Below are 25,816 nucleotides of genomic sequence, written 5' to 3'. Positions count from 1 at the left end.
ATTATAAATTATAAAAAAAATATTAGTAACTGCTCTCATTTTATTTCGTCACAAAACAATGACTTAATTAGTTCATAATCATTCAGTATAATGATTTCTACAATAAAAATCGAAATTAAAACTACGTCAAAATGTTCTAATGCTTAATTTGCATAAAGCGCACTCTCAATAGCTCCAGGGTAAATGTAAAAAAAAAAAAAAAAAAACTGGGAAAAACCCTAGATGACCAGCGATTAAAGACATTCATATACATTCTAACTATAACCTTTCGAACTTTAATTTCTTCTGTTGTTGAACATTACTAAATTACATGCGAAAACATGAAATTGATAAAGAAAAAAAATATGTTTTTTTGTTTTGTTTTATTTCTACTACTCTCTCCATTCAAGTGACGCTGTAGACACGTGACCCTAAAGGTCTTCAAAAATAAGTCCGCAGGCGATGGCAACAGTTTGTTTCCGGGTTACGGTTAAAGTGAAGTAATCCCCAATTTAATGATCAAATACACTATGTTTTTTAACCCAATCTACATCAAATTTAAACTTTTTGTTTTATTAATATTTGAATGAATTAAAGATTTTAGTCTTAAACTTAAAATCAAATGTGTAAAAAAAACTTACTTATTTTTAATGCAAGCTATTCTTTTGAATGCGCTAGTTCTTTGGCAAAAATATACCCAAAATCTTAAAAAGGCTAATTTTAATGATATAAACTATTTGAAGAGATGTTTTTTAAACGTTTATGAAAATGCTAGCCTTTTTTTTAATGTTTTAAGCCGTTGCAGCCTTTACTAAGTATTAATAAATAAAAAAATATGAAGTAAAATAAACAAAAATAATATTTAAATAAAATAAATCAAGAAATACTTGTGTATTAATATAATTAACAAAACATCTCATATATTTTTAAGAATTCTAAAGGAAGTCAGCTATGTTTAGAACACGCAACGCTCCCTTTCTCCGGGTTGTTGTTGTTACTTTACGTCGCACTAGAGCTGCACAATGGGCTATTGGCGACGGTCTGGGAAACATCCCGGAGGATGATCCGAAGACATGCCATCACAATTTTGATCCTCTGCGGAAGGGATGGCACCCCCGCTTCGGTAGCCCGACGACCTGTGAGCGAAGTCGAGCACTTTAAGGTAGCACAGTTTAACGAGGACCAATACCGCACACCCTCGGTCCCTACGCAGACTGATCCAAGTGGTCAACCACCCGCTCACTGACCGTAGCCAGTGATGCTTGACTTCGGTGATCTGCTGGGAACCGTGTCTTTACGATCAGTCCACTGCGGGACCCCTTTCTCCGGGCAAACGCATAAATAACTTAAGTTTGATGAGCCACGTCAAGATATAACAGGCGATAATGTGCCCATTAATAAAAATTGGCGTCATCTTGCATTAATAAATACTGTTTAAAAAGATGCACAAATTTTCATACCTCACCGCTTAAATAATAAATATAATAATTGAGCGCTTTTTTTTTTGCATGAAAGTATTTTTCCTTAAAATCAAATTTTGCGTAAATAATAATTGTGTAAAAAGTCAAATTATGCTAAAATGTGTAAAGATTAAACAGCAGTGTTAGAATTTTCTTGTTCTCCAATTAGTTAGCGGGTTTCGTTCGATATTTGTCTCTTGCATTATTAAATATTGTTTGAAAAGATGCACAAGTTTGCATACCTCACGGTTTAAATAATAAATATATTAATTAATTATTGAGAACTATTTTTTGAGTAAAGCTATGGAATAATTTATTGAAACGTCCTTTCATCTTCAACTTATACTCAAAATATCCACAGAATTTCAGGAATGTAATACTAAATAATTTAAAAAAAATTCAATTTATACATCTCTATTTTTTATGTACGATTCAAGTTAATGACACTTAATTTAATACTAAAATTTATATAGTAGCTTTACAGTTGAAGTAATAAATTTAAAAAAATAAATTTTAAAAAAATAAATTTTAAAAAAATATATTGATTCGAAATATTGATATTGTGCTAAAACAATCACAGGAAGAGATCAACATATCAATATCTAACACACTATCAAAAACAAGTATAGTCAAAACTTCTAGAATGTGGTAAAATTTACCTGTTAAATTTAACAACAAAATATCGTTTTATAATATGTGATAAAATTTGATCAATTTAGTAAACTTCGGTAACTTTATCATAATACCTTAGAACCATGGCCTAAAAGCCATTTATGCTGTTAAATATACTTTTTAGCTTTGCATTTTTTTTTTACTAAATGAGCGGTAATGAGAGCTGTGATTTTTAAACCCAAAATTTCCGGTAAACCGTAGGAACGGAAAAATTAAATAACGAGTCTTTTGGTTTCATTTATGTTATATACAGTGAATTCGCGATAACTCGAATCTGATAGGACTGACGAAAAACTTCGACATATCGGAAGTTCGACTTACCGTTAGTTTCGGTTTTGGTCTTTCAAAATATTGTGGGATTATTTAATTAATGCTTATTAATTACAAATCTTCTAAATGCTTACAATATTTAAGATCATTTTTCTGACAAGCCTTTTACGATAAGACTGTTTGAAGCACTTTATGATACCCTGGTCCATCGGCTGCAACTTTGCTGTTGTGTTTGGCGGGACTAGTTTACTGCTTACAAATTAGGTAGATAACTATGCGTTGTGCATTTATCCATAAAAAGTATCACTTTTCTTTTTTTAGCGAAGAATTTCCGATCCAATTTTCTTACATAGTCTTCAAATAAACTGATGTCATCCAAAACTTTTTGTTAGACTTCTAATCCAAAGAATACGTTTTTACATTCTTGAAACATCGGGGATTTCAGTATTTTCCTCCAACTAGGACAGTCAACCAACTAGGTTTCCTCCAACTAGGACGATCCTTGCTCATTTCACCCCCCGAGCAGTTTTCATCCTTAAACATAGTCTTATTTGGAAGAAAAATAAACCCATTTCATCAATATTGAAAACATCATTTTAACTGTATCCTTGAAGTAAATTTGGTAACGTTTCATTTAACCACTGTTCACATACTTCAAGAGGGACAGCCTTAGCTTCTCCATGAAGAGTGCGAAAGACATTGTGTGTGTGTTGCAAAGGAAGGGGCAAGATATCAGCTCCTAGGTTTTTCTTTTTGCTTTAAAATATCCAAAAAAAATCGAGTTAAAGGGAGTAAAATTCGAGTAATCGAGAATAATTAACATGAAATTGAAGATAAAAGGGTCGGGACTTCATAAAAAAAATCAAAACTCGTGTCAATTTTTAAACTGCAATTTGTTGTATTAATTAAATTACAAATATAAATATTTTATCTTGAAATAAATGAAAATCTTAAAATGAGCAAAAATATTGTATATTGTTACATAATTTATTATAATTATGTTTTAATGAATTATTTCTGACCATACTTAGATTCTTTTATTTATTCACGATTACTTTTTTTGATTTTAGACATCTCGCCTCTGATGAAGCATTAGATTAAAATACGCTTTTCACATTTTGGTAGTGGATTAAGAGTTTTTCGGATACTTTTTTTCCAGCTAGTTAGGTACTTTCATTTACGTCGCACTAGAACTGCTCAATGGGCTATTGGCGACGGTCTGGGAAACATCCTTGAGGATGATGCAAAGACATGTGACCACAATTTTAATCCTCTGCAGAGGAGATGGCTCTCCCGCTTTGGTACCCCCGACGACCAGAACGCGAAGTCGAGCATTTTACGGTAGAACTATTTAACGAGGGTCGATACCGTACACCCTCGATCCCTACGCATGCTGATCAAAGTAGTCACCCACCCGCTTACTGACTGCTGCCAGTGATGCTTGACTTCGGTGTTCTACTGGGAACCGTTTCTTTAAGATCAATCCACTGGGGGACTATTTTTTCAGGGTAGAGGAAGAAGAAAATTTACTCGTTAAATTATGTTCCATTATTTTTTAATTTTAATACTTTATTTATTTAATTTTTTGTAGTTTGTAAGAAAATTTGCCCATCGAAAACTTTTGCAAAACATTTTATTAATTTATTTAGTGTCACAGAACCAATAGTTTCTGGTTTAAGTGCCAAAATATTAAGTTATTTCAAAATAGCCCGTACATTATGTTACATTAAATTAAATTTAATTGTAACCAGAAAAAAAAGAGAGCTCCATAATTTTATTAACTTATATTTTTCATTTGTTTATTTATCAATTTAATATTTTTAATAATTTAGTTTTTTTTTTTTTTCTTTTTATATTTACCCATTTCTTATTTTATTCATTTTTTTTCTTCAAAAATGCCCATAATTTGGTGAAAATACATTTAAAATCGCAACTTTTTCGCTCACTTTTTCACTTAATGTCAATATGGTACATCATGATCATAATATAATAAATTATGATTATTTAAAATTTAAAAAAAATATTCATATTTAAATACAAAGTAATTTTTTTAAATTCGCAAGATTTCTAAAAAGATTCCAAGCGTCTAGAAATCATAGCATTTTGTTTGTCATAAACCTTTTAGGTTTATAATCTTTATTAAATTACTATAGTGGCGGCATCTAAGAAAACAATTCAAAACTAAAATCTAACCCCACAATAAATGCAAGCTTCTTATGATGGAAAAGTATTGATCACACTCAAGTTCAATCTTTCATATGCTGTTTAAAAAGATGTAAAGCTTTATTAAATTATTAAGAACAAGAAATCTATTCTTCTGTAATGTTCATTGAATTTTACACATTTTATCACTTTTAAATGACTTATGTTTTCGTCTTCCGATCTTTTATTTATTATCTTTTTTTCTAACTAAAATTCAAGAGAAACAATCTTGCTAACACTAAAGAAGAAGTGGGATTAAAACTCTTTTCTAAAAATTACCTTATTCTTTTTTTATCTTTTTTTTTATCATTAAAACACTTGAAAACTTGAAACGATATCCATAAATAAAATTTTGCTTTGTCAAAGAAAAAGGTCTTTTTTTTTTACATCATATTGTATGAGGGCAAGCATTATCATCTGACGCTTGCTGAGTTAGAAGCAGATAAAGATTAAGTTCTCATGATATAAGAATTAACGCCTTATGGTCTAAATAAAATTAATAATAAAATTAACGCCTTATGGTCTAAACCGATAATTTAAATTACTTCATAATTTTTATTAAGTTAGCCTCTGTAATTAGTTCATTTTATAATTAATTAGTTTCATAATTAGTTAAGAGACCTTTAAAAATATTAAAATTGAATTAAAGTAAATTAGTTAATAAATTTTATAATTAAGTTAGCGATATAATTAGTTAATTTTATAATAATTTACAGTTAATTAATCTCATAATTAAGAGAGCTTTAAAAATATTTCAAAAAATATATATAAAATTCAAATATTTCAAGCAATATATAAAATATATTCAATATATAAGGTAATGTAATCCAGAAAAAAATTAACACCTAATGGCCTAAACCGATAATGTAAATTAAATCATGAATTTTATTATTAAGTTAGCTCTATAATTAGTTAATTTTATAACTAATTAGTTTCATAATTAGTTAAGAGACCTTTAAAAATATTAAAATTAAGTTAAAGTAAATTAGTTAATAAATTTTATAATTAAGTTAGCGTTATAATTAGTTAATATTATAATAATTTATAATTAATTAATTTTATGATTAGTTTGGAGAGCTTTAAAAATATTTCAAAAAATACACCCTTGTGCAAATTAATTGAAACAATATATTTTTTTTCGTGTTTTTTAAAGGAGATGTTTTGGGGTTGTTTCGGTTACCATGGGGTTGGACCTTTGCAGCCCATTGACGGTATGATGCGTTCTGAGCAGTACATTACTATTCTGGGTAAAAAAGTTGTTCCAGAGTTGAAGAAACCCTGATGGAACAGGGATTTTTCAACAGGATTTAGCTCCTTGCCATACGTCCAAAATTGTCAAGAAATTCATGCCTGAGAATCAAATTGAGACATTGGAATGGAAAGGGAACTCTCCGGATATCAACCCAATTGAGAATCTGTGGGCCATATGCAAGAATCGCCTATTAAATATGGACTTTACAACTACGGAGAAGCTAATCACGGCGTTAATTCATGAGTGGTACAAGGACACAAATATTATAAATGACTGTAAAAAATTAGTGGAATCCATGCCGAATCGTGTCCAAATGTTAATAAAATATCGTGAAGATCATATTATGTACTAAAAAATTTTGAGTTTGTATAAATTTAAATAAAATAGCATTTTCTCTTAGTTTTCTGAATTTATTGAGTTTGTTTCAATTAATTTGCACAAGGGTGTATACATAAAATTCAAATGTTTCAAACAGTATATAAAATATATTCAAAATAAATATTTCAAACAATATATAAAATATATTCAATGCATAAAAGTAGTATAATACAGAAGAAAATTAACACCTAATGGCCTAAACCGATAATGTAAATTAGTTAATAAATTTTATAATTTATAAAATATTCATTTTATTTTAATGCCAGCGTTGAACGGAAGATCCGATTCTAAGTCTACAACTATCATTGTTCAAGGTCATAGCTTCTCCAAAAGCCAACTCCGTAGCCCAATTCAGAAGACAAGGGAACTCTTGTATCAAGCATAGGGACAAACTAGCCTTCGTGGAAGACTTTTTGATAGAACTAACACACATTTGCGTTACATGTGGAGGAAAACCATGACACGAAATGTGGCCAGTGTCAAAATTGAAAATAACGTAAGCGCATTGGAGATTAAAAGGAAGTAAATAAAGCATTCTCTCTGGCCTACAACAGTCTGTCGCGGGAATGCTTAACTTTTATAGCAAATTTTACTTGAAGAAATAATGTGCTTACTACAAAAATATTGATGATATAAAAGAAAGATGAATAAACAGATTTATTTATGTAAAATAAATGTATAGAAGTTTTAGTTTAAACACGACTCTTCTCTTTTCAACGCAAAATAATAATAATAATAATGATTTTTTGATATTGTAACAGATTGCTGTTCTTTCTTTTTTTGCAAATTTTCGTTTCTCCGTCTTCATTGAACTCATTAGCACTTCTTCAGTTTCCTTAACCATTTTTTCAATCAACAACACACGACCACACGAGATTCAGCATCTTCATAAACTTGTGCATAAAAACATCAAATGCGAAGTTTAAGGCGTTTTACTCAGACTGTAACAATCCTTCATCATTAGCAAGCAAGAATTTCAGTTTTGCTTTTTGAAGCGAAATAGCTCCATTTATTTACTTTTATTTACAAATCTAGATTCCACTGTATGGGTATTTAATACACTATCCGGCCAAAAGTATCTGGACACCCAACCTGAAGCACATATTAATATGATGTTGATCCCCCTTTTTGCATCCGTGACAACCTGCACACGTCTGGGATGACTTTCAACCATTTACAAATAGGTGGCCATAGGAATCGACTTCCATCACAGCTGAAGTGAGTGCTTGCAGTGATTCGACTGACTACGTAATCTGCTCTCTAATTATATCCCAAAGGCGTTCTATGGGATTTAGATCGGGACTCTGAGAGGGCCAGTTCAGTTTTTGAGCACCTATTTCGTCAAATCACGTCTGTGCAAGTCTCGATGTGTAAATGGAGCAGAGTTTCCCTGATGGAAGAGAAATATTGCCATAGAGTTGGGAGTGCAGCATTTGTCCAGAATGTCCACATAAATCCCAGATTTAATGTTTTCAACCACGGGAACTAACGGACACAGGCCGAACCATGAGAAACACCCCCACATCACTATGCTTCCGCCACCATAACAACCTGGTGTCCGGATACTTTTAGCCTGATAGTGTATAAGTAATATGGTAATAGGTCTTTATGCTCTCTCGAGTAAGTACCGGAAAAAATAACTTTGTATGTAGTAAATGATGACATCACGAGTTGATCGAGAGCAATATTATTATGCCAATTACACTGATAACTATTAATAATTTTTTTTATGAGAAGAATTTCAATAATAGTTGAAAGATGCGCATGCTTAATATAAAAACGCAAGAAACCAGGAAAATTCAAGGGATAATCGTAAATGAAAAATAATTGGAATTTTTAATTGTTTTAACATTTATCGTTACTTGCGTCATTATTGTACTCGACGTTTATCGTTTTAAATATAATCCTGTTATTACAGTTGCCGATAGTTGTCGTATATTCGATATTTATTGTAAAATATGATATTCAATGCATATGGTGAAAGTAGTTTTAAAAATATCGTTATCACAATATTTGAAAAAAAACAACATATTTTTAGGATTATAAATAGGTAGATAAGTTACCATCATTGTAAAATTGTAAATTTATTGTAAAATATAATATTCAATGCTTATGGTGAAAGTAGTTTTAAAAATATCGTTATCACAATATTTGGAAGAAAAAAACATATTTTTAGTTGTTTTTAAAACTATGTTATAATCCATAACATAGTTTTAGGATTATAAATAGGTAGATAAGTTATCATCATTATTCAGGAACTAAATGTTTAAGACCAATAAAAATATCAAACCTTTGTGGTTTACGCAGTTTTAAAACCCTAATAAACCATTGCATATCCTCCAATTACTACTGAATTTCGAAAGGCACCGAAAATATTTTCAACATGGGTAGCAAAAGTAATGCAATAATATTGTAATAAATTAGAATTCAAATAAGTTGGTCCATCACTACATATTAATAATTTAAACAGATACATAAAAGATTAATTAGTCAACTGGTCATTTCTTAAATTCTTATAAGTTTTGTAAAATTTCTATTTCTTTTCAAAATTTATGCTTTAGTTCACTTACAATGGAAAAAATACTTCGCAAGCAACTCAAATTATACTGTAGTAACCCAAGGTATTAAAGTTATAAAAGCACGAGTTACTTAAATTTAAAATAGTGCTTAAAAGTTTTGAGAAATTAAGCCTTCTACATCTTTTAAATTGAAAATGGAAAGATTTAGGATGGTAACTAATTTTTTAGCAATGTCGAGTCAGATTCGTCATTAGACCGAAAAATGTTTAAAAACTTTCAGACTAAATAATATTTGAAAAATATTGGTAGAATTACGAATACAGAAAGGCTTGAATTTAATATAGAGCTAAAAAATTAAGAAAATGGAAAGATTTAGGATGGTAACTAATTTTTTAGCAATGTCGAGTCAGATTCGTCATTAGACCGAAAAGTGTTTAAAAACTTTCAGACTAAATAATATTTGAAAAATACTGGTAGAATTGCGAATACAGAAAAGCTTGAATTTAATATAGAGCTAAAAAATTAAGAAAATGGAAAGATTTAGGATGGTAACTAATTTTTTAGCAATGTCGAATCATATTCGTCATTAAACCGAAACTTTCAGAATGCCGAAAAAATAATAATAATTGAAAAGTATTGGTAGAATTGAGAGTATATAATATGCTTAGCCAATTCAAAAATATTAATAACTAAAAAATATTTAATTCGCCTTAAATGTAATATCACTCAATCGAAGCTACGGTTAAAGCGATAAAAAAAATTGCTTCATAATTACCCAAAATCAAATGCACCGCGAACAATTCACATTTTACTTCCGCAATTAGTGACGTTTTCTAATTCATGAATCACGTGTTTACCTCATTTTGGCTGAAGTTTTTCACGCCTTAAAGTCACTTTTCCATCAGATCCTAATGAAATGTTTTAACAATCATAGAGCAGAAAACGATTTTTGTTTTTGTACCTGGAAACGATACACTCTATAATAAACCTGTGGAAGATTTATTTCTAAAATCTGCCCCGTTATTATTTAGTAAATTGTAGACTATTATAAAGATTTGCGATGAATTATAAAACTTAGAAAGCAAAGGCTGTTGGAAACTAGGTTGTATGAAATAAACACACATATTTTCGATTTAAAATATTTTATTTTATTTTACAACCGTCGTTGAACAGTCGACCCAATTTTGGATTTACGAGTACTAATGTTCAACTCCATAGCCTTGTAATTTTGAACCCATTATTAAAGACAAGGGAACTCCTGGATCAAGTATTGGGAAAAATTTGCCTTCGTGGAGGACTTTTTGTTGGAACTAACTCGCGTTTGCATTACACGGAGAAGATAACCACGAAAACCTCCCACGGTCAGCCTAACGGCAAGGGGCTTGATCCGTCTACCACTGAGGATATTTTACGTTAGCACTGTGGTCGGTGCGAGCCGGGTGCGGAATTTGAATAGACTAGCCATCGCTGGGATTTGAACCCGATTCACCTCATTGGAAGGCGAACGCTTTGTTTCCTGAGCCACCAAGGCTCGACTTGAAATATTGAGTTGAATTGAATAATTAATTTATTGAATAAATAATTGCAAGAAATTGAAGCGGTAAGATATTAATAGAATTAGCGGTAAGATATTGATAGATAAAAATTTTCTTCGCTTGAAAAATAGACAAATTATATACAAATAACAGTCATGTTTCAAGCGCTCAGAAATAGGCACACATTTTCAAGATTCGCCAGACGTGAATGAGAAGAAACAAAAATGATAAAAATAAATGAAGAACCAAAATTGGAAAAACTACACTGCCAAATTAAGTTAAAATGTAATTTCGCCCCACTCGGCCAATGTGGTCTCTCTTGGAAAGTTTTTCTTTTTTTTTATAATTTTTTTTCTCTCTCGACTACCGTGATTTGCTTAGTTTGATTTCTCAGCTTCATTTTTCCATTTTTCGTTGGCAACGTTTTATATTCCAAATCACTTTCATTCACGTCTATCAAGTCTTGAAAATGGGAGCCTATTTAAAGCGCTTAAAACATGTCAACTGTTGTTTCCAATTGATAAATTTCTAAAGCCAATGAAGTTCTAAATCAAGTAATATCATACCATTGACTTCATAGTTCTTAAATTCCTGTTTTGAATTTTTTTAATTTGAAATAATATATATACCGGTATGCGTGTTTAGACGCAGAAACCAAGACTCACATTTTATTCAAGGATTCAAATTTAATTCAATTAAGTTCAAGGAGGCAAAAGAAATGCTTGTCTAGTAATTGTATTAATGTAAGATATAAAGACGCATGAGACATTTGCGACTAAGCTGCACCAAACTAATGTAAAAAATTAAGACAATGCGTAAGGATACTTGGTGGTGAATTGTAACAGGGTACGATTGTTACAGAGCAAAAATTTCGAGTGTCGGGTTCTATATTTGGTTCCTAGGTGGCGCACAAGGTGTATTTAATAAATCTACATGTACACTCCAGTTGGCAACCATTTTTATGTACTTTTGAAAGAGTTACATCACAAAAGATATTTTCACGCTAAGTAAGTACTTTTTTTGGTATTAGAATATTATATTGTAACAAAGTAATTTTGTTGAAACAAATAAAAATTATTAACTGAATATGTAAGTGGACACCTTAATTAACATTTCAATAAAAAAAAATTAGTTTTGTTAATTAACTAGCATTGCTTTTAACAAATGAAGCTGAAATGGCGTCTTGGGGACGTTTGTAACAATAAGTAAAGGGACGATTGCAACAGCTGAAAATATGTTTACAAACCATTACTTAACTCTTTTAGAACCACCAATAGTTTCCTACATCATTTATATTATGTTGCATGTGCATTATTTTATTTGTCACCTTTCACAGCATAAATTAAAATTTTTAACCCCTTAAAGTTAAAAGTTTAACCCTTTAGGTCTCTGTTCATTATTATTTTTACTCCTAAAATATCACTACTATTTTGATCAATGAAAAAATATATCACAACTATGAAAATATATATAATTAACTATGTTTTAGTTGAATTTATGAACTATTACAATTGATCCCGTAAGTGGGGACAATTGTAACAAGTGCACGACTGTCAAAAATTGTTAATAACTAATATTTAAAATAAGAACATTTAAAATAAGGTATTTTTTTTCTAGTAGAGGATAGTCTACTTTACTCGTCTGTCAATTAATACTAATAATATATTGGATTTTTTGTTAGTTAAAAATAGTTAAATAAAAAATGTTACAATTGACCCCACTCCCCCCTACAAATAATAAAATGTAGAGCAGTGATGGCTATGGGGATAGAGCATTCACCTTCCATTGAGGGGAACCGGGTTCGAATCCCAGCTATGGCTGTTCAATGCGAATTCCGCATCCGGCTGGCACAGAATACAGTGCTGGAGTAAAATATTCTCAGTGGTAGATGTATCATGGGTTAGAGTCCCCTTGCCGTCAGACTGACCGTGGTACGTTTTCGTGGTTTTCCTCTTCATGTAACGCAAATGCGGATTAGTTCCATCCAAAAGTCCGCCACGAAGGCAAAATTTCTCCCAATACTTGATCCGGAAGTTCCCTTGTCTTTTGAATTGCGTTCAAAACTACCAGGCTACGGAGTTGAACTTTAGTAGTCGTAAACCCTAAATTTAGTCGGCTGTTCAACGACGGTCATGAAATAAAATAAAATACTAAGAATCCAACGGTTTAAAATGTTATTATGATTAAGAAAAGTAACACAATATCATTTATCTACTTTTCAATATTTAAGGAATTAAGTCAATAAATACAGCCAAGCAATCAGCAAATTAGTTAATAGAATGAGAGAAACAAACGTTTGAACTTTTACGATATGGAAACGGTTTATGCGCACGCCAGGAAAAAGTGTGGAAAACTCTTGATTCCGCGCTTTAATGAATTACCGTAGTAATTCTGCAGACTAGATGGGTAGTGCGCAGATTAGCGGCTTTTAAGCTTTAACTGTAACTTATGTATACTTTATAAGCACGTTAAAATTCAACAAATGTATCCCCCCCCCCCAGTAAAATTTTGAAAAGTATATCCATCTTTCATAAACATTTTTTCTCATAATCCAACTCCAAAACAATAAAATAAAATTTTGGGGAAAAAAAACATTTAACTTCAAAAAACGGAAAAACATTTATATGCAACATATTTTCTTCTCCGTCAAACATTTAATCAACTTCTGATAACTATTAGATAAATAATACATTCAATAGGCCAAATACAAGTTTTTCCAGAAATTCATTAACTCCTTAATCTACACATATAATGAAATCTCCTGGAATCAGATCTTTAATCAATAGCTTAATGAACTTCAATCCCAGAGCTCGCAACTCAACTCGAGTTATTAGAATATTCTTGATCGCCATGACAACGCGATGGTCGCCAAAAATCTCAATGCATTGTGAGATGAGTTGAGAAGTGAGCTCATTGTTTCTCATGGCGGCCGAAACACCGGTGTGTTAACAAAGTAGATCGTCTTTGGCTATTTGGCGGGAAGTGTTTTTATTCTATTGCAGGGTAAAAAAAACTTGTGTGTTTTGTTATTGCATATTTGTGTCATTGAAGAATTTATCATGGTAAAATGATTTTAACATTATGGGTAAGTTCTGTTTCAATTTATTTTAATAATTTAGGTATATACATTTTTTTTAAACTAGTAGTTTCAAATAGTTTGTTGACGTTTCCCTAAGATTGCTATGAAATTCCAAATAGTTTGCTTTGTAAATCATGCTCGCTTAGCTCTCTAAGTTAAACCCATTTAAAATGTGTTCTAGCTTAAAATAATAAGAATTTAAATCAATTATAAAAATTCTTACAAGTAATTCCTCTTTAAAAAATGTAAAAATTTCTGTCAATAATAAGTTATCGAAATAAAAAAATTTTAAATTGAGGTAAATGGAATGCAATAGAAAAGCTTGTAGAAAAAATAATTATAATTATGTTTTTAAACAACATGAATGTGTGGTGTATAACTACCACTATAAATATTAAATACCGAATCACTAGTATATAAGACATGTTAACTTGATTCTATTTGGAGGTACCTTCTGATAGATGACATGGTCTATAAATAAATCCCCACAATGGTGACCCGGACGTGATAAATTTTGCGCCCAATAAATGACGTCCTAATCATTCTTTCAATGTTACGTCTTTTATAACTGTTATCAACGTTTTCTTCTTTCTTTTTTTTATTTTACTTAAATAGCGTATGACAACATATGACTAATACTCATTTTTCAATGAATGACAAAAACAATGAATAAAATTATTCTCCTTGAATCTGCATGAGTGCAATTAAAACATAATATAGAACACTTTGCTTGTTGATATGAACTATTCGCTTCTTACCTTTGAATTCGCCACAACTTATAGCTCAGTTTGTATCAGATTTTCGTTATCCACGCGAGAATAGGATTTTCATTCAGAAATTTGTAAACATGTACGTTTACGCTTTCATACTTATGACAGCTCACACATTTGATCTTCCAATTCTTTATTGCCAACGCGAAATAGAAATGTGGAGTTTCTTTGTCGCAGCGTAAGAATATGTATAAAATTTACATCTTCGTTAAACAATTCGCGATCGCAACGCTCGAGTACGCCGTCTAGCGGGAGCCTGTAAATATCGGACATTAATTTATCACGTTTTCATTTAGTTCCATCAAAGTCATTGACTGAATCAGACGCCATTTTTTAGCAGCAAATAGGAAACAAAATTTCCCTAAGGAAAAGGCCGAAGAACTTGAAAAAAATCTCCAGAATATTAGTAAATCTTTCAGGAACAGAACACGCCAAACATTTGAAGAAAAATTCTTCAATAATTTTTAATTTCTATTATCAACAAACTTGCAACTGATGACTTCCTATTTCGGATACTGTTACAGATGTGTGTATTAAGGTAAAATGCATTTCTTCTGTCTTCAATTCATTACGAATTAAAGTGAAGTCAACATTGCTGTCGTCATACCAGTGAATAAATATGAATTCAGAACATACAGAATTGTAATAGTTATAGCATATTCTTCTTCGTTATAGAATAGTATATATTTCTGTATCCATATAATTCGGAAAACAACAATAAAAAATTATCCAAGTTACTTGAAATAGTGCCATTTCTGCTGATTCTTAATTAATTTAAATCGTTTTCTTGGTAAGTTTTTTTTAATTTTGAAAGAATAAGTTCAACTAGAATTCAGCTATTCTGTTTTTAGCTACATATTCAAATTCATATCAATTATAACATTTTGCTGTGTAGTATGTTATCTAAAAGTAATGAAGGTATAAACTATGTATCTATTATTTGAGAATAAAGTTTTCAAACAAGGAACTTATCATTTTGGAATTCTCCGGGAATCATAAATCAGGTAAGTGCAATGATTTTTACAATAAAAAATTTGCTTGTAAATATTTTTTTTTCATTTGATGATGGTTCTCTACACTACAGAATGGGTTTTTACGTCTGATTAAGAACTATAAGAATAATAAAAAAGAAGCAATATGAAAGTCTTTATTTCAATGTAAAGAATTCTTAAAATCGTTTTTTTATCCTAAGAATTCTTTATTTTCCGTTTTTTAGTTTATAATTTTTTGATAAAAATTGTTCTCAAAATACTTTTTTTGAAAAATTAAATGGTATAACATTATGTGTTTATGTATACTTCTTGTATATTCCAATGTTTGAAGTAATATGATTCAGAAAAGTATGGAATAAAAATTCGGTACTAACGTATTAACGCCACCGCCGCTACAGATTTGGCGGTTTTTAAGAGCCGCTAATCTACACTTAAAATTTTTGCGACAATTCATAAAATAAAACACTTTATTTAAAATCAAAATAGTTAATCGGATTTCGGTGGAAAATGAGCCGATATAGAGTTTAGCATAGATTCAAAACAATCATATCGCCATATGAACTCTGATGAATAAGATTCCAAATGAAATAACATTTCCAAAACGTACGTTTACCGTTTACCAAGATAAAGTTTTATGTTGTGGGAATTGGTACATTTTTGTTTTTTCGGTAAAATTTTTCCCTCCTGAAAAAATAAAATTGCATCTTGTTTTGTTTTTGGCAAATCCCAAAGACGAATATTCGTAGCACTAAAAATGGCGACAAAAAAGAATTGTTTTTTTTTTTGTTTTTGTTTCGTCAGCATTCTTTATTTTACGTTTCTTAGTTTCTAAATAATGATTTTTATTGAAACTTGAAATTTTTTGATAAAAATTGTTGTCAAAAAACGTTGTTTACAAAATTAAATTTCATAAAATTATGAGGCTTATGTATACTTTTTGTTCATTTTAATTTTTGAACTAATATGATTCTTAAAACTATAGAATGTAAAGTTTAAATGGGCCTTTCATGTTATATCATTAAATTTAGTAATACTATTTCTCGGGCATTAGGTTTTAACTCTTATAAGAATATACATATTTTTTTCTGTTAATGTACAAATATTTTTCCGATGTGTTTTGGATGTTCCTTCTCTAATAAAAAGAGATACCATTTTGTTTTCGGTTGTATAAGAAAGAAGATCAAGCATTTTTCTTTTTTAAATTTAATAAGCCACATTAAAGAAGGAACGTTGCAATGCTACACGCTACATTAACGACGTCTCCAGAGTAACTGAATGACGGTTCATATAGAAATCGCAGGTAAGCGTCTCATACAACAACGCCCCCTATAGTTCGTTGCGATCGCGAATGCATTTTAGTTGTGTGTAAATTTTTTTTATGAAGAAAGCAATGATATAGTTTGAACTAAATCAATTAAATATTGATTTTTCTAAAATATTTTTATTAAAGTAATACTTCATATTTTTATATAATATAAATAAATTATTGTCATAACTAAATAACGTCTAGCGACTTGGCTAGTAAGATTTGCCATGCATTCATTTCCGATAAATAAAAAGTGGTGGCAAAATTCTACTATATTTCGGAAAGAAATGATATATTTGTAACTACTATATCATATAAATCGCAATATATCAGGTATCAGGTTAGATTTGGTAAGTTATACACTTTAAAAAAATTAAAACATACTCAAACAAAAGCTTTCTACGGGTTTTTAATTTGGTTGTTTCTTCAATATTTTAATATTTGAATAAAATGTGGGCATCTAACGTGGACAGCTGACGTAATTCGTTGGTCACTCAAAATTTCTCTGTAACTGATGGCAGATTGGGAAAAAAATTTATTTGCTGTTGCACATGATTATTCACCATGTATCCTAAAAAAAATCCAACCGGAAGTCCTTGAGATCCTCTTTTGACGTCATAGCATTGGCTTGACTATTTCTTTTTTTTTTTTTTTTTACTTTCCGGGTTTGTTTGTATTAGAACCCCTAAATTAGAGGCTTAGTTTGTATATTCTTAGGTTTTAATTTGTATATACTCAGTTGTTCTAAATTTAATTTTCGTGTCGAGTTTTTGAGAAAGAATGTGTTCATATTTTAAAATATCAGATGAAAGTATGAAAAAAAGTACGTTGGGAAATTATCCTATATTGATATGCAATCACGTGATTGTTGAGATGCTGATTTACGCAATTTAGTTTACACCAGTAGAAATTATTCAACCGGATGTTGAAACAACCTCTTCAAATACTGCGCCCCCTACCGTGGAGAACATGAAACACAGTCTGGAAAAAGTGAATTAAGTAGTAAATTAAAAGATTTCCGAGGACAAAAAAATTTTTTTATTTGTTTTTGTTGCCACTTTAGGCTATTTTCATTTTAATAATCAGAAGTTATGTTATGAATAAATACGCTTATTACATATTTCAAAAGCTATTTTTTTATTTGTCTTTCTTTTTCAATTTACCGATAATGAGTCTTAACAAATTAATGACTCTACTAGGCTAAATCGGACACCTAGCGGGGGAAAACTTCTATGGATTGCCACTGTTAATTTTTCTATGACAGTAAAGTATGTTAATTACTAACGTCTCCTGTTTGTTTATCAACAAAATTATATTACTTTCGTATTATATTAATTAAAAATTTAACTTATTCTCAATTTCTATTTTCTATTTATTAAATTTAATTAATATTGTACGGTTGAAAATTTTCAATCGGTTTTCAATTTACTGATAATGAGTCTTAACAAATTAATGACTCTACTAGGCTAAATCGGACACCTAGCGGCGGACACGTGAAACTACTGTTGAAAGTACCATTGTTAATTTTTCTTTGACGGTAAAGTAAGTTAATTAACAACGTCTCCTGTTTGTTTATCAACAAAATTACGTTACGTATTATATTAATTAAAAATTTAACTTATTCACAATTTTTATATTCTATTTATTAAAGTTGATTAATATTGTACGGTTTAAAATTTAGGAAAACTAATGCGTATTTTAATTCTGAATCAAAGTATTGATAACATATGGAATTTTGCTATTTTTGATAGGAAAAAAAATTTGTTCTCCCGAAATTCTAAAAAATGCTTCTTTATATGAGAGGACAATTGATATTGATTTTTCAAACTACTTATTAAAGTAAAAATAAGATTCGACTTTGTAAAATAATAGTTTTTTTCTACTGAATTAGTAATAAAAATAACCTTATGGTGAAGTAACTTATTTGGAAACAGTTTTTTTTTTACATAATTTAAATATATAGTTTTATTGTCAATAGTTTTATGGTAATGAGGATTTAACATTAGTTCATATAAACATTGTTGAGATTATTTATTCATGACTGTAATTGTGTATTAAAACTAGTTCCGTTTTGATTTTACTTCTACTTTTTCGAAATAATAATAAATTAAATAATTCACTGCCTCACCTGGCTCGTGTAGACTAAAATCAACTTTTTTACAAGAAAAAAAACGGTAAATAAAAATGTAGCTTTTAAGAAAAAAAGAATTAAATGAAATAAAAGTAAATCTAAAACGTGATTATACTTTAATATTAGAAAAATTCATCCTTAAAAAAGTTTTCTTAAAAAAAATTATAATAATAATAAATAAATTTAAAAAAAACTTCACCATTAAATAACAATGTTATCCCACACTAAAATTCGCAATAACATTAACTCCTGACTAGCCAAACACCTTGAAGTATTATGGCTATTATGTTTGTCTTCGGGTTATATATGTAGGGGGGTGTGGGGTCAATTGTAACAGGGTACGATTATAACAGAGCAAAAATTTCGAGTGTCGGGTTCTATATTCGGTTCCTAGGTGGCGCACAAGGCGTATTTAATAAATCTACAAGTACACCCCTGCTGGCAACCATTTTTATGTACTTTTGAAAGAGTTACATCACAAAAGATATTTTTACGCTACGTAAGTACTTTTTTTGGTATTAGAATATTATATTGTAACAAATGAATTTTGTTTAAACAAATAAAAATTATTATCCGAATATGTAAGTGGACACCTTAGTTAACATTTCAAAAAAAAAAAGATTAATTTCGTTAATTAACTAGCATTGTTTTTAACAAATGAAGCTGAAATGGCGTCTTGGGGACGATTGTAACAATAAGTAAAGTGATGATTGTAACAGCTGAAAATAAATAATCTTATGTTTACAAACCATTACTTAACTCTTTAAGAACCACCAATAGTTTCCTACATCATTTATATTATGTTGCATGTGCATTATTTTATTTGTCACCTTTCACAGCATAAATTAAAATTTTTAACCCCTTAAAGTTAAAAGTTTAACCAGGTCTTTGCTCATTATTATTTTTGCTCCTAAAATATCACTACTATTTTGATCAATAGAATAATATATCACAATTATGATAATATGTATAATTAACTATGTTTTAGTTGAATTTATGAACTGTTAAAATTGACCCCGTAAGTGGGGACAATTGTAACAAGTGCACGACTGTCAAAAATTGTTAATAACTAATATAACAACATTTAAAATAAGGTATTTTTTTTCTGGTAGAGAATAGTCTACTTTACTCGTCTGCCAATTAATACTAATAATATATTGGATTTTTTGCTAGGTAAAATAGTTGAGTAAAAATGTTACAATTGACCCCACTCTCCCCTACTATCTTCGTAATGCTATTTTTTTAAAACAAAAATCGATTTCTACGTTGAAAAAAATAATTAAAAGGATTATTTTGTCAACAAAATTGCAGCCTATTTTTTTTAAGTAAAACCAAAAAGGGTTTACGCTCCAATTTTACAAAAAAAAAATTTTTTTTTGAGAAAGTTTTTTTGTTTAAGAAACCTTTGTAGTACATATTTTTTTTATCTATAAATGCTATCACTATTCTATCGCTGTTAGTTTATTTTTCCTTCATGCAAAAATTCACACGTTAAAAAACATCGAAAAAAAACCTAAATGGTGAAAACATTTATTGAGGGGAGCAAGCAATCAAAGAATCTCCTTACCCTTATATATTTTAAGTTGTCGTTGTAGTTCAATTACGTCGCACTAGAGCTGCACAATGGGCTATTGGCGACGGTCTGGGAAGCATCCCTGAGGATGATCCGAAAACATGCCATCGCAATTTTGATCCTCCGCAGAGGGGATGGCACCCCCGCTTCGGTAGCCCGACGACCTGCACGCCAAATCGAGCACTTTACAGTAGAACAGTTTAACGAGGACCCATACAGCACACACTCGGTCCCTACGCAGACTGATCCAAGTGGTCACCCACCCGCACACTGATCGCACCCAGTGATGCTTGACTTCGGTGATCTGCTGGAAACCGTGTCTTAACGATCAGTCCACTGCGGGACTGCATATTGTAAACTAGTCTCTAGCTTTTTTGGAGCTCTACTACGTTTTGAACTGTATTAGATTTTTTAACTAAACACAAGGCCCTAATAAATTGTAAACTAAACTCATTGCTTCTATTACATTTGAGACTACCCTTTGTTCAATTACATTTTGAACTAAACTCATTGCCTTGCTACTACTATATTTCAACAAGTAAAAATGATTTCTGAAAAAATGTTATAGATATCATTCTAAAAAATATATGATTAGTATCTTAGATAAGATATCTAAGATATCTAAGATAAGATATCTAAGATTAGTAGATTTTTTAATCCCCTATAGCAGTGTTTCTTAACCTTTTTAAAATAATGGACCCCTTTTAAAATTTTTTAAGAAGACACGGACCAACCCCTGTGAAAAAAAATAATTGCAAAAAACAACAATTATTAGAAAACATTTAATTTTATTATTTTAATAGTATACAAAATTTTTAAGATTAAAATTTTCAATGTGAAGGTTGCTGCTGCTTTTCCTTAATTAATAAATTTAATTGGGGGATGGTTTTCGACAAAGCAACGTGTACATCATGTTCAACATTCAATCGATTTCGATGTTATATTTTTATTGTCACAAGTGTGGAAAATTCCGCTTCGCAAAGATACACTGTAGCAAACGGAATTATAGCTGCCATAGTTCGATTTACAAGCAATGGGTAAGCTTCTAAGCGTTTTAAAAATTAGGAGTAGTCAGTGGACCCCCAAAATATAACTCATGGACCCCTTAGGGGTTCATGAAGCACAGGTTAAGAAACCCTGCCCTATAGATAGAATCTCAATTAAATAAAATCGAAAGTTGGACCAGAAAACAATTCAAATTTGATTGTGGAGTTCACAATTTGTTTTACATATATCCTTAGAATTGACTTGGAAACTTTCTGGTTGAATATAGAGTTTAATAGAAGAACGAAAGTTATACTTTTGCGATCGTGTTGATCCCTGAAAAGGAAACAAAGGGAGGAATTACGGTTAGAGGAAAAAAGGATAAAAACTGGAAAGTAAATCGAAGAACGTGCTAACAGATTAATAATAGGTAAAATTTTGGAATGATTCGATACCATATGTTTCAAATATGACAGACGATTTGCAAAACTATTTTTTAAAAAAAAACGGAAAACTATGGAAATTTTCGGTCATCTAATTTCGCCAAAGTGCTGCAAATTAAGTAAATTTATAAAACAAAGTTCTCAAAATAATTATCATTTGCAACTACGCGGCACAATTTGAAAACATAATTAAGACTAAAATAGTTTAATCTAGATAATCTGAAAATAGTTTAGTCATGATAATCTGACATACAGCAGACGATATTGTTTTACGGTTTGTCGATTCAGCAGCGCTATCTGTTGACGAATTTTGTTAACAATTTTTAATCTTGCCGAGAAAAAATTCTTGTTAACGTGGTTTTTCGAAGCTGTTTTACGAAGAAAATAAAAAAGCCACAGTTTAAGTGCCTTACACTTAAAGCAAAAGTATAGTGTGTATGCCATCTTGCCGTGAAGAATTATCTGGGCTTTAGAACGGATAAATAACTAAAATATTTTAAATGTAATTAAACTTTTTTTTACATAAATAAATCACTAATTTAGCGACATTTTCCCACCCAGACGAAAATTATCACAATCAATGCCTTATTTCCATTTTTTTTTTTGAAAATTTTTATGGGACCAGAAAACGCAGCTGTAGAAAAAGTTTTTAAACATTTAAAAATTAGTCCACTGACACTTTTTGCGACATTTTCAGAATAAACATGGGGAACGCTGGCTAAAGATAGACTAAACTTAACCTAACAGTCATCAGTTCAGGGGTCTGCTTAGAAGAAATTAGGTCCTTCACAAAATAATTTACCTTTTAATCGGACCCTTCGCAAATTTGTTTATCCTCATTATTGTTTTGCTAATCGGATAAACCCTTCTCAGGAAAAAAAAAGAAAGACGGTTCGAAACGAACTAAGTTTTCTTCCAAATGCAGTATTCTAAGAAAATATTTCTACTTTTACAAACATCGTGCACACATTCTTATTGATGTTAAATGATAATTTGTTTTTTGTTTGTAAATAAATAATTAGCCAATTTATCTTTATTCATAAAATTAATTAATGGAATATTATGTAAATAAAAATTAATTTCAGGCAATTTTTTTAAATAAAATATTATAAATTTAAGAATTGTTTAAGTTCACTTAATGCGTAAAACATTAAAAGTGATACATAACTAAGTTGTGTTATTTAAAGTACGTCAATTGAAATTATTAAAAATATGAGTGATTTTGTTTCCACTATTCGTTCGAAATGAATATTCTGCGTTGAGCACATCATAGGCTAAATACAAAATAATTTTATGTTGCATCTCTAATTTAGTAGCAGCAATTGTTGAGCATAATCTTGTATCTATTTACAATTTAAAAACTTCTTGAAAAGGTTTTTAGCAATTTTTGCTATAACAGAAACCTATTTGCTCAAATTCGCAAAAGCAGGACCTGGTGGAAAGAATGTGACTTAACGCTTATTTTATATTCACAAATTATGAGTAGTTTTTTCACAATTTTACAGAAACAGGACCTTTCACAAAATGTCTGGACAGACCCCTGCTGTTGCAAACTCACTAGAGTTGTGACAATAGCATATTATTCGCAAAAAATTATCATTTCATGCGACTACATTGACTTCGAAAAATAGCCTAGAACCCGGCAAGCTATCACCTACCGATTCTCATAAATAAATTTTTTGTATCCTCTGTCATTTATGGAACGCCATATGCGTGTTCATTAGAGCGAAATCTGGTGGTGATATAAACTAAATATTACACAAAAATTAAAGGAGGGAAAGATTATTTGGCCTCTGTCATGGAACGTATATTTACCTCAAAATAATGCCCCCCCCCCTGAGGATTTTAAAATATCTGATTTTAGTATAAGCTTGTCGGCTGTTGTGGTGTTCATTGATAACAATAGTACAGTTTCGCAAATTCTACTGTTCATTACAATGTATTCAGTTTTTTAGAATATGACAATTGCTAAATAAATTTAAAAAGAAAGCGTTTAAAGAATACTTGTTAAAGAATGAATAATTTTTTTCCTAAATTATGTAAATCTGGTCACAGAATTACGAAAGCAATAACAGTATTTTAACATTTTCGTGAAATTGCAGTAAAAAAATTATATAGTTTAGCAAAAGTAAATCTACTGTGCATTACAATGTATTCAGTGTTTTTTTGAATATGACAATTGCTAAGTTAATTTAAAAAGAAAGTGTCTTAAGAATGATTGTTAAAAAATAATTAATATTTTTATTAAATAATGTAAATCTGGTCACAGAATTACGAAAGCAATACCAGTCTTTTAACATTTTCGTGAAATTGCAGAAAAATAATAATATAGTTTAACAAGAGTAATTCTACTGCGCATTACAATGTATTCAGAGTTTTTTAGAATATGTCAATTGCTAAGTTAATTATAAAAGAAAGCGTTTAAGGAATCCTTGTTAAAGAATTAAAAAAAAAATTCCTAAATTATGTAAATCTGGTCACAGAATTTCGAAAGCAATAAATAGTCTTTTAAATATTCATGAAATTACAGAAAAATAATAATATTGTTTAAGAAAAGTAATTCTATTGTGCATTACAATGTATTAAGAGTTTTTTAGAATAGAACATTTGCTAGGCTAATTTAAAAAGAAAGCGTTTGAAGAATTCTTCTTAAAGAATAAATAATATTTTTTGCTAAATTAAGTAAATCTGGTCACAGTAATACGAAAGCAATACCAGTCTTTTAACATTTTCGTGAAATGGCAGAAAAATAATAATATAGTTTAACAAAAGTAATTCTACTGTGCATTACAATGTATTCAGAGTTTTTTAGAATATGTCAATTGCTAAGTTAATTAAAAAAGAAAGCGCTTAAAGAATCCTTGTTAAAGAATTAAAAAAAAATTTCCTAAATTATGTAAATCTGGTCACAGAATTACGAAAGCAATGCCAGTCTTTTAACATATTCGTGAAATTGCAGAAAAATAATAATATAGTTTAGCAAAAGTAATTCTACTGTGCATTACAATGTATTCAGAGTTTTTTAGAATAGGACATTTGCTAAGTTAATTTAAAAAGGAAAGTTTTTAAAGAATACTTGTTAAAGAATAAATATTTTTTTTTCCTAAATTATGTAAATCTGGTCATAGAATTACGAAAGCAATAACAGTCTTTTAACATTTTCGTGAGATTGCAGAAAAATAATAATATAGTTTAACAAAAGTAATTCTACCGTGCATTACAATGTATTCAGAGTTTTTTTAGAATATGACAATTGCTAAGTTAATTTAAAAAGAAAGTGTTTTAATAATGCTTGTTAAAGAATAGTTAATATTTTTTGCTAAATTATGTAAATCAGATCACAGAATTACGAAAGCAATAACAGTCTTTGAACATTTTCGTGAAATCAAAAAAGAAAAATTAATTTTTTTTATTGATCCGTTACTTAAGTGTCCCCCATCGGATCTTCACACTCCTAAATTGGAATTAAGGGGAACAAAGTCCAATTTTGTGGTAAAAGCTTGATAGCCTTCTTACTCCGATGAACTACAATAATTAAGGACAATCAGCTCAAAAGTTATCACGACCCTCTTCTAACATTTTCTGCTAGCCCAACTGTCCCCTGTGCCCTTTAGCAAAAAGAAGAAAAAACTGTTAGTTGATTTAATAGATTAAAATAGTTGATAGTCCATTCAACGACTTATAAATTTAGCTTTTTCGTCTTAGTATTTTAGCTTAATTCTATACGATTCCGTAGTCTGAAGGATGAAAGTGATTTATTGTTTTAAAGCTACATTTCAATAAAAATTGTTGAATTCAAATTGGATAACGTGGATTTTAATGTTAGTGTTTTGAAACTTTTTCACGTGGCTCACTAGTTAAGAACATAACATTTTCTAATTAATTTCCTTGTCTTTTATTTTAGATTTTAGTTCCAGTATTTGTAAAAACTGTTTCTGTCATATTTTTATTTACTATTGTTTATTTCAGTCTTTCATATAAGTTCTACTAAAAAGACATAAGATCTACATTAATAACGCTTCGTAACGAACTAACGAAACATAGTTTTATCTTCATTGACAAGCGGCATCCTTAATAAATTTAAATCTAACCATTTCATAGAACTAAAATCAAACGATTATAAGTATCTTCATAAATTCAATTACTGCTAATAAAAGAAAACGATATATTCATCAATGGATCTAGTAGTTCAGCTTTCGGCCATAGCGTGGCGCTAAATCCGTTTGGAAGTCACTTCCGTTACCTGTCTTCTGGAATGTAATAATTAGTCA

At 29.8% G+C, this 25,816-nt stretch overlaps 1 protein-coding gene across 1 annotated transcript in view; it reads left to right on the top strand.

Moving 5' to 3' along the window:
• The first annotated feature begins 13,104 nt into the window (after positions 1-13,104).
• Positions 13,105-25,816, top strand: part of LOC122271003 (uncharacterized) — a 102,310-nt gene continuing 89,598 nt past the window's right edge. The window contains exon 1 of the mRNA XM_071181665.2: positions 13,105-13,352. The gene's annotated coding sequence lies outside the window, so the exon portion shown is untranslated. The remainder of the gene's footprint in view (positions 13,353-25,816) is intronic.

This window comes from Parasteatoda tepidariorum, chromosome 4 (genome assembly GCF_982258835.1).
Source record: "Parasteatoda tepidariorum strain Cologne lab strain chromosome 4, Ptep-v5.0, whole genome shotgun sequence".
NCBI classification, from domain to species: domain Eukaryota; kingdom Metazoa; phylum Arthropoda; class Arachnida; order Araneae; family Theridiidae; genus Parasteatoda; species Parasteatoda tepidariorum.
Note: the sequence above shows the minus strand (reverse complement) of the source record. Positions and strands in the feature narration are given on the sequence as shown.